The sequence below is a fragment of the Asparagus officinalis genome, chromosome 10 (genome assembly GCF_001876935.1).
Source record: "Asparagus officinalis chromosome 10, Aspof.V1, whole genome shotgun sequence".
Taxonomy (NCBI): Eukaryota; Viridiplantae; Streptophyta; class Magnoliopsida; order Asparagales; family Asparagaceae; genus Asparagus; species Asparagus officinalis.
Genome location: NC_033803.1, coordinates 42,673,087 through 42,684,778, shown reverse-complemented (window position 1 = coordinate 42,684,778; position 11,692 = coordinate 42,673,087). Strand labels below are relative to the sequence as shown.

The window sequence follows — 11,692 nt, the reverse complement described above, 5'->3', positions numbered from 1 at the left end:
ACGAGAGCCCAAAAGACTAAACTACCCTGATTCCTGAAAACTACCCCTCCCTAGCCTTTTTAATAAGAACTTTTGTATATATACCAGAATTTTCTCTATTTGTTATAATACACCCTCATATTTTCTCAATTTTTCATATATGCCATTCTCTTTCTCTCTTCTCCCAAATGGGCCAAACCACGAGAGCCCAAAAGACTAAACTACCCTGATTCCTGAAAACTACCCCTCCCTAGCCTTTTTAATAAGAACTTTTGTATATATACCAGAATTTTCTCTATTTGTTATAATACACCCTCATATTTTCTCAATTTTTCATATATGCCATTCTCTTTCTCTCTTCTCCCAAATGGGCCAAACCCGACAGGTCACTCCCATCGTCAGCAGCAGTGACTCGGCCTTCCTCCCTCCCTCCTGTTGTGCGCAGCGAAAAACTGAAAAGATAGAGCCTTTATCAAAAGATCCTACATTTATCACCAAACAAAGCTCTAGACGAGCTTCCAAAATTGATCTACTCCTCCAAATAGCCCAAGCGTAGCCCGAGCTCTGATACCACTTGTTGTGCACAGCGGAAATTTCGGCAGAGTTTCTGGTGCACAATAAGAGAGAAAGATCCCAATAAGAATTCTCGTCTCACCAAGGAAACAAGAATCTGAAGCGAATATCTCAACAAAGTGAGATATCGGCTCTTCCTCTCATCAGTTCTAGGACTGACTTGTCGAGGGATCCTAAAACTATTACAATGGCCACAAACATAAACAAACCAATTTTACGTGGTTCGGCAAATTGCCCACGTCCACGGGGCAAGGAGGGGGAATCTACTATTAGAAAGAAAAAGAATACAAATGGGTTTACAACTCTCACAATCTAAACCCTCAAATAGGCTCATTGCTTTTCTTCTCAAGAAAAGGTCAGCATTCAAATACTTTTTCTCTCTTCACGAAACCCTAGGATTTTTCCCTTGCTGCAGCCGCCAAAAAAAAAACCTTTGCCGCTTTCCTTTCAAGTTCTTCCTCAATGATTTTGCACGGCTGCCAATGTTTTTTCCCCCTCTCAATTGCACACAACCCTAAGTCATGCTTGAAGAGATATATATAGGCAGAGCTTCGGGTGGGCCTCTTTGCCCGCTGGATTAAACCAAAAAAGCACAGAACAATGCAAGATACAAAGTGTTCATGTGCTTCCTTTTCACGTGTGTGGCCCCCTCTGCGATCTCTTCACGATATTTTCAAAATCCTTAGCTTCTTATCACTTCACGTACGTGGTTGCCTGCTGTACTCGTGTGGGTGTGGCCCCCACAAACATGCCTCCCAACACCTCCCTCTCTCAAATCCACCATTGTTGGCCTCCCGTATAGTAATCTGTTCAAATGCTTGCAGGTTAGTGATGTTAGGATTTATATATCCATTTCATTCAGCTAATAGTACTTTGACTTGGATTGGAAGATGATTTTGATTTGAAAGAAGTAAGTGCCAATTGGAATTGGATTTCAAATTGAAAGAGCATTATGTTTTGAATAATTCAAGTCAAAAAGGTAGGCCTACATGAACTCAAACGTATACATGCTTCTTCAGAGATCCACTGGAAATCAAGAGGAGGGGGAAAAAATGTAAGATGCTGAGTAGGGTGTAGAGGAGAAACAAAACAGAAATCCTAGAGTTTGTCAGTGACTTTTATGAGATTAGGAGGAGGATTTTTGTAGGATGCTTGTAGAACACGAGGGAGGTGAACATCTTGTAAACTCCAGTGGTAAAGATGGCGCTTTTCTCTCCACGTATACATAGGAGTGCTCGACAGCGTTAGATTCTTTTTCTTTGCAGTAGGTGATTTTTTTTTTCCTGCACAATTGTCACCGAGTTTCTGCTAGATTCATTCGCTTTCCTCTGGTTGATCTAATATTTATATTCTTGCTTCCACACCATGACACCAAAGGTTAAAGTTTCTCTCCTTATATGCAAACTAATTAATAACAGAGGGTTAGATTTCACAACAAGTGAAGGTGAACTGCAAGTGTCTCGGAGAAGAACTATAGAAATTCATGGGATTGAAAGGAGCAGGAACTACGCTATTTGACTACAGTTAGTAGTTTTTCCAGTTATGCTTATTGTGACCTTTAAGAATTTATAATGAATTTGTAGGAATGCAATTTTCCGTATGGGGATAGAGAGTGTTATGGGAAAATGCTTCTTTATAACATTTTACGGACAAATTTTCAAAAGAGACTCATTTGTGAACTTAATCCCAAAAAACGACCTCATTCAAACAAATTTACAAAAACCGACCTGGTTTCAGCCTCAACGTTGAAACCAGGTCGGTTTTTGAAAAAAAAAATTGAAACTTCACGAGAGTTGAACTCCCGTGAAGTTTAGTAGATCTGCTAAACTCCCGTGAAGTTTCATAGTTCAAAATTTTTTTTTTGAACTATGAAACTTCACGGGAGTTGAACTCCCGTGAAGTTTAGCAGATCTACTAAACTTCACGGGAGTTCAACTCCCGTGAAGTTTCGGAAAAAAATTTTCAAAGACCGACCTGGTTTCAGCGCTGAGGCTGAAACCAGGTCGGTTTTTGTAAATTTGTTTGAATGAAGTCGTTTTTTGTGAATAAAAATCTAAATGGGCCTCTTTTGAAAATTTGTCCAACATTTTACTGGAGTTTAGTGACTCAAAACTTTTACATCTCCAATGGCAAGGCAAATATTGACTTTCTCTCTCCTTCCACCTCACTTTATTCTCCATCCACATCACTTGCCTTTTCCAATTGCCTTTCAACTCCACAACAACTAGTTTTTTAAAAGTTTTTCACTTTATCTTTCCTCCACATCACTCAACCATCTTCTGACACGCGGGGCCCTTGGTGAAATTTAACCGGTAGGCAAATTTTGTCTTTTCTCTCCCCTACTTTTCATTTGCCTATCCACTTGCTTAGTCATTACACCAAATAATTGTCCAAATTGTTTGTCATTGCACTTGGTCGTAGTCTTGCTTTGTAGACAACTTGGTACTTTTTTTTATTTATACATCAGTCCCAGATTTTATTTACTTTCAGTCATCAATTGTCGTATTGATTGATGCCAAACCAACTGTAGGTATCACCAATTTTTGTTCTTTTGAACCTTTTTCGGCTGGGATAATTTCGAACGCCTCCAAAATATCTATTTGAACAATTCAATTTTCACTGTTAATTTTATGGACTGGTACAAAGGATCTACAACTGTACGATCCCTGTAGCTATAGAACAGTTTGTTGTACGGTAGGATTCTTGGCAACATGTAAAGTTCATTCTAATATGGTTCGAAATATTGCTCTAACCCAATGTGAATAACTTGTAAATGAATAGGAGTTAAACATGCAGACCTGATCAGACAATAACGGCAGCACCAGCGCTTTTAGCCGATACTGGCTAGTTCAAACAAATATTAATTAATAGTGATTAATTCAGGATGAGATTTGGTGTTTGAAGTACAAAAAGTTGATTTGACTTGGGAAAATTAAAAAAATAAATAAATAAATGTGTGGGAAGCTCGTGACTAAGTAGCTTATTTTGTTGAGTCTACCCTAGATTATATTTCTATTTTGAGTTTTACTATATATATATATATATATATATATATAATATATATATATATTATATATATATATGGAGAGGTTCTAATAAAAACCTCTTTAGCCTAAAAACTAAAACCTCCTTCATCCATTGGATATAGATGAATCCAATGGCTGGGATTCAGTCAAACAGTCAACAGACACATGCATTAATTACCTCATTAATTACCTCAACATATCTCAAATCACTGCAGTGAATCCGGATTCACTGCGTTGATGTAATTAATACATATGTTTAATGAGGTAATTAATGCATGTGTCTGTTGACTGTTTGACTGAATCCTAGCCATTGGATGAAGGAGGTTTTTAGTTTTTTAGGCTAAGGAGGTTTTTATTAGAACATCTTCCTGTATATATATATATATATATATATATATATATATATATATATATATTATTATATATATATATATATATATATATATATATATATATATATATATATATATATATATTATATATATATATACATGAAGATGTTCTAATAAAAACCTTTTTAGCCTAAAAACTAAAAACCAATATCATCCATTGGATCTAGATGAATTCAATGGCTGGGATTCAGTCAAACAGTCAACAGACACATGGATTAATTACCTCAACGCAGTTAATCCAGATTCACTACCTCAACTATCTCGAATCACTGCCAGTGAATCCAGATTCACTGGCGTTGAGGTAATTAATGCATGTGTTTAATGAGGTAATTAATGCATGTGTCTGTTGACTGTTTGACTGAATCCTAGCCATTGGATGATATTGTTTTTAGTTTTTAGGCTAAGGAGGTTTTTATTAGAACCTCTCCATATATATATATATATAATATATATATATATATATATATATATATATATATATATATATATATATATATATATATAATATATATATATATATATATATATATATATATATAAACAAAAAATACTTAAATAAATATTTACGGGTATTTAAAAATTAATCTAACTACAGAATAATTATCTACAATTAAAAACGTACATATTGTGCTAATACAACAGTTGATATGAAATAGTCGAAATATACACATACACATATTGTATAATTAAACGAGAATAATTAATAATAAAAATATATTTACTTATATTTAAAATCAAATAATTATGGGATAATTATATACACAGTAAAACGTACCAGTTATACTAATATGACAGATAATATGTAACAGTAGAAATAATATAAAAAATTATACCAAAAATACGTAATTAATAATACTATCTATTATATGAAATAATATTAATAATACAACATATTATTTAAAAATAATATGTAATAGTACCATAACACAACAAATTAATTCCAAAAAATTTTATCGCACAAAATAAATTTATAAATATTTAAAATCATTTAAATAAATATAAATCTTGGATTTTAAATCATGGAAAATTATAGAAAATCAAGAAAAATACAAATACTCTTTTAAAAATAATAATTAAATATTTTAAAATACTAAAAAATTATTTTAACTAGTATTAAAAATTCATGGTCCTTACATTCTACCACCTTTAAAATAAATTTCGCCCTCAGAATTAAAATAACCAAAGGACAGAGATATAGAACGAGAGTGGGTACTCGCAAATCGACGAGACAAGAAACAATAGGAAGCTCTAGAGTCAAAGAGTGATAAAGCAAGAATGGAGAAATAAGAACCTTGCTTATTACAGGAGGAGGAAAATACATCTAAACTAGTATTCATAAACAAATCCTATCATAATATCATCAAGCAATACTAATAAGGAAAAAGCATATGCAAGTAAAACTAAGATGAACAATTCTTACTGGTATTAACCTGGTCGTTCGCCTCAGCTTCCACGATGATCATCATGAATGTCTGACGTGGTGGTTGCTGCCTTCGCGCTTCCTGATAAACTTGTTGCTGTGGAGGAAGGGGCCCTGCTCGAGGATAGGGTCTGTACTGAGCCGGAGCTACTGGGGTAGGTTGAGGTGGAGCTGGAAGAGCTACCCAAACTGGAGGTAGGGGCAAGTTGGCCTGTTGTCGCTGCGGACAGTCCTGATTGACATGGTCTGGGGATCCACAATTGAAGCACAGACGAAGACGTTTAGGGCACTCCTGATGGGTATGCCCACGGAAATTACAATACTAGATGGTTAAGTGTAGATATTGCTATGTTTCATATCTAGAGATTAATAGTAAGAGATGTGTATGTGAGGGTTTCCTTGTCTGGATTATCCCCTCAACATGCTTTTCTGGTATTATTAATCTCTAAGATACGATTACGGAATTTTGATGCAGTACCATCTAGGGATTATGAGTTCGCAATTCAGTACCATCTAGGGAAGGCAACGTGGTAGCAGACGCGTTAAGCAAGAAGCGTCGGCATCGGATGTCAGCTTTGAGGTGCTCGTTATATCGAGATTTTCACACTCTTAGCTAGTTTGATTTTAGATCGGAGATCAGCGGGAGCAGCGCATTCTTAAGAGCATTATCCGTGTAGCCATCTTGGAATGATAGGGTGGTCATAGCTCAGCTAGTGGACTGTTAGATTCAAACCCGAAATGGGAAGATTTCCAAAGAGCCAAATGCTGATCAGAACGTTGGAGCAGATGGAGGACTTCGAATGAAGGGCCAATTAGTGATGCCGCGTAATCCATAACTGAAGAAAGACTTATTCGACAAGGCACATCGTACCAGGCATATAGTGCATCCAGGCGCAATGAAAATATACAAGGACCTAAAGAGATCCTTTTGGTGGATCAGCATACATAGGGAGATTGCGGAGTATGTGGCCAAGTGCTTTACCTGCCAGCAATTGAAGGCAGACCATCAGAGACCGGCAAGAACCTTACAGCCTTTACCCATTCCGGAGTGGATTTGGGAGATATTTCTATGGACTTTATTATAGAATTGTCGAGATCGAAGAAGGGGAACGATTTAGTTTGGGTGATATTGGACCTATTGACGAAGTCAGCACATTTCATTCCAGTGAAGACGACTTACACAGTAGAGACGTATGTAAGGATATTCATTCAGGAGATTGTGAAGTTACATGGAGTCCTAGAGATGATTGTATTAGACCAAGACTCGGTTTTTACTTCACACTTTTAGAGAAGCTTTGAGAATTCTTTCAGTAGCCAGCTACCACATGAGGTAGTGCGTCGATATTCTATATGTACATGCCATTGTGTTAGGTTTGGATGCTTTGTATAGTAGTCTGTTTGCACGAGGGTGAGATGTGGCTTGTGAGTCGTCCATCTATGAGGCTTGTGAGCCATCTATTTAGATACCTATATGGCAGGTCGTCCCGAACTCAGGCTACGTGCTGAGATCGCGATGAGACTAATGAATCATGTACATAGTTCAGGATACCTACAGGGCAATCCGTGACATTGAGATTGTTGATTTATAGCCTAAGTTCTAAGCGAATGTCAATTATGAGTTCAACTCATCTTTGAGGTATATGACTGATATACTTTGCTCTTGAAAGTATACGTGAGTATATATTGGTATTTATTTTATCTTTCCAGTGATTGTGAAAGATATTATAAATACGATGTATTGATGTCTTTATATTTCTTTACTGCTTTTTTTACTTCTTAGTTGGGATAAATGATTAGCGATTCATAATTTGAGACATATGGTATATACATGAGGGTTTCCTTGTTTGGATTATTTCGCTCAACGTACCGATCTCGTGTTGTGGATTTCTAATCGTTGATTTTATTAGATTGTCTATTCTTAGTTCAGTGTTAATGTTTAGATATCTATAATTTGAGACAATGGTATATACATGAGGGTTTCCTTATTTGGATTATTTCACTCGATGTACTACGTCTCGTGTTGTGGGTTTCTAAAGGTTAATTCCACTTAGATACAGGAAAAATGAATCTAGGTAGACTATACTTGATAGATAGAGTCTCCACTCCATCTAGCAGCCCTTCCCCTAGGGACGGATGGAGGTGATCTTGTTGTAGCGCTCTGACGCTCTTTATATGGGTTTTTATGTTTTCTCTTCTTTCAGGTGGTACAGAGGTACGTAGAGTCGCAGGATGACGGGGTTCTTGCATTTTCGCCATCACTTGAGTTTTTAAGGCTCCACAGTAGATTTTACATTTTATTTAGACATTAGAGTTTCTTTCTCTTACTGTAAAGTTAGTGTGCCTTAGTATGATTCTAGTTGATTCATATTGATATTTTTATTATTCTAGTTATCAGATGTATTACAGTTGAGACATGATTATTATTTATGAGATATCTCTTCCATATCATGTCTATGGTGTTTATTCCCTTATTTTGCATGTTTTGTACCTGCACTTTTATTTGATTTGACAAGAGGATATTACTGTGATTGGTGAAACGTGTTTATACACAGTGTGAGTGCATGAAAGATTTGACATATATGGGTTCATCTTGGACTGCAGGCTCGTGTGAAACCAGGAGTGTCACACCAGTGTCCTTAATGCTAAGGCGGACACCTTATCCAAGCTCATGACGTACAGTTGGGAATAGTCAAGGACCTATGTACACAGACACCCTAACCCATTTAGAATAGAACCCTAATCCTATTATGGATAGGATATGATGTATCGGTATCGGGTTTGACTCGAACTCGTTACAAACATGAATCCCATTTCTAAATTTGAAACATTCAAATTGGGTTTGACCCAAACCACTGTAAACCCGACTATAGACCTGACTCATACCAATTTTGAATTGAACTTAAGTTTTAAATGCGGGTTTGACTCGCAAACAAAACCTGAATCCAAAATCATATAACTTAAGTTTATTGTAAAATTTACGTCAGGTCCTTGACTGAGTTAGAAGTTGTTCTACAGTCCATCAGCTTCTTTAATTTGCTATAAAATTAGTTTTTGCCCCCTGACTGATCTAGAAATTGTTCTATAGTCCATCTAAATATAAAGACTAATTTTTGATTAGCCCCTAATAGTTAAAGAATTTTTTTGAAGTATATATGCATCTTTTATTAAAAAGATTATCTAACTCTTATTGAATTGTTAGAATTGATATTGTATTATATAAATTTCCAAAATATTTGATTAAATTATACATGTGTTATGGTTGTGTTGATTTTAAATTGTTTAAACTCAATTTCATGTAATTTCAGAATTGTAAGAAATTGCTATTACGTCCAAAATATGTTATGAAACTTTTATTAAATATAACTAGTTAAGAATTTATTAGAAATTGTCTATATATTGAATTCACAAATTTGTTATGTTCTCTCAATTATGATAAATAACAAAAATTGTATAAAAGTATAGATAGATTATTATTTGAAGAAATAAGAATCTAAAGGTCTTTTATCATAGAGATATAATTTGGATAATAATTTTTTTAGGTTATTTGATCCCACAAAGGATAGGGTGTGTTAAATTTTATTATGTAGTTATATCTCCCATAAGGATGTGATGTATTTTATGTATAATGGGACCACTTGACTAAAATAGGTAGTGTCACCTATTTTATATAAAATAGTTGGATTGATGTTTTAACACTTTATTAATGTCTTTGGGTGCTCGCTAAAATAGTGGGGCACATCTTACATCAAAGATCAAAATTTTAAGAAAAGTCATTAATCATTAATGATTGAGTATATGATTCTACCTTATTTAATTATATTTGACCTTGGAAATCTAGAGATATATAATTAAACTTGAATTTTTGTTCACATTTAAATAAACTAGAGAAATATTAAATGTGAATTCATTACTTAAAATATCCCTGATAGTGATTGTGCAACAATAAAATTATAATTTGAGATTTTATGCTATTATATTATGCTAATACATGATTACTATATTTTTAGCATTTTGATATGTTTTTTAATGATTATAAATTGAATAGCCCGAGCTATTAGATTGGAAAAAAATTCTATTTACTTAATGCTAAAAATTTGACCTATGATTATCTAACGTGATATACCTACTAAGTTGGATGTAAATAATGATAAAGATCATCAGTCATAATCTAGTTTAAAGATAATAATGATAAAAAAAATATTCATAAGCAAAGTATCATAAGATATATATATATATATATATATATATATATATATATATATATATATATATATTATATATATATATATATATATATATATATATATATATATATATAGAAGAGAGAGAGAGCGAGTGAGATGAGAGAGAGAGAGAGAGAAAGATGGGTATGTTTGGTACCAAGCAAAAAAATTGTGTTTGGTAGTACTGTGCATAATCCCTCCACTCATTCAAGTGTTGCATATACCACATGCAACTCCTAACCTATGTGAATTGTCCCCTATTTTAATGAGTGAAGGGATTGTGCCACAATCTACCAAGCATACCCATATTTCTCATATATATATATATATATATATATATATTATATATTATAATTATATATATATATATTATATATATATATTATATATATGATTTGTTGACGGTTGAGTATCAAAAACTTTTCAATCCCTATCTCTTGTTCAATTCCTACTATCACTTTCTTAGAACTAAACAATTTGTTGAAAAGAGGAAAAGATTATTATGAAGCATTTAAAACCATAATGATGGATATCGAACTAGATTGTCCAGCGTTAAGAAAAGAAAGTTTTCTCAATAGAGAAATCTGAAAAGGAAAATAAGTTTCAACACATAAAGTGAACATTTAAATAATGAAAGTCATTAGAAAAAGAAATTGTGAAGGTTGTATTACATTACTTAAGAAAGAAATATCTTTTAAAGGCATATCACCCCATTATTTAGTAGAGACTAATGATGTGAGTGATTCCTTACATATGATTTATTGATTCTAGTTTATCTTCACATTCTTACAAATATTGTAAGAGTATAATAAATGCATAAGCTTGAAGATAGAAAGATTAACTTTGACAATAGAAATACAAGCCCTAGTTTTAGCATTGTAAATAAGAATTTTATTTCTAGTTTTGAGTAAAGGGCGTGAAATGAAAATTGAAAATTGTCATAATATTTCTTAAAGTTAGAAAAAAAAATCTATTTTCTAAACTTTATAGCAGTGATTTTTATTTATTGCAAAAATAGAACTTCTATTAAAAGTTTAGAAATTGCTTTGTTGTGACAATTATGAAATTAAAACCGTTTATATTTCATAATTATCACCCTTAACTCTTATGTAATATTATTCGAATTGATAAATCTCTTAAATATTGATTGGATCAAGGTAATCCAACTTATCTTTAGCGCACAATGTTAGGTCATGTTAAAGTTGATAAGATTAACAAGTTGATAAAGCATAGTCATTTGAATTTTCTAAAATTAGAATATTTCTCAACCTGTGAATACTGTCTAAGAGACAAGATTACCAAACTATTTTTCCAGAATAATGCTAAAGATCTATGTACTCTTCACTTCATACATGCAAATGTATATGATCCTTTAAATGTTAAAGCAAGAGTCAGATATTCACATTTTATAGCATTCATATATGATGCATTTATATATGGACATATTTATGTGTTGTATCATAAATTAGAATGTTGAATAGTTCAAAGAATATAGATCAAAGTTAAAAAGCACTTGGTAGAAGTATAAGGCCATCTGATTCGATCAAGGTGGCGAGTACACGCCTGAAGAGTTTAAGAGATTTATGAAAAAAATGGGAATTAATAATACTTGACACCTACCAATTCACCACATTTAATAATTTGTCTAAAAGATAGAATTAAATCTTATTCAATGTGGTTAGATTTATGCTTGGCATTTACTTGTTCCTACTTCTTATAGGTTATGCATAGAGATTATTGTAGGCATCAAAAATTGCCTATAGGTCCCGAACATAGCTCGAGACGACGAGCCGTCGAAACAACAAAGCGGTGAATCACTGATGACATTACAATGAGCCTGCACGCTCATCAGCCAGTTCCAAGTGGCCTACACACTCATCAGCCACATACAAGCTAACGAAATGCATAAAGTGAATTGGTGAAGCGGACAGATCAACGAAACGAAGAAATGTGCATAACGGCGAAACAAGTCCAAACCGAACGAACCGGAAAAGCCTCTGGCGGCCAAATCGCGTCAAAAAGGCGAGGACCAAAGCCAATGGCTCTCTTGGGTGCAAGCCACCATTTGGTGGCCCACAC

The 11,692-nt window shown here is 33.7% G+C and overlaps 1 protein-coding gene across 1 annotated transcript in view; it reads left to right on the top strand.

The window, feature by feature from the left end:
* Positions 1–7,779, top strand: part of LOC109826166 (protein YLS7-like) — an 18,202-nt gene extending 10,423 nt beyond the window's left edge. The window contains exon 3 of the transcript XR_002243214.1: positions 7,592–7,779. The gene's annotated coding sequence lies outside the window, so the exon portion shown is untranslated. The remainder of the gene's footprint in view (positions 1–7,591) is intronic.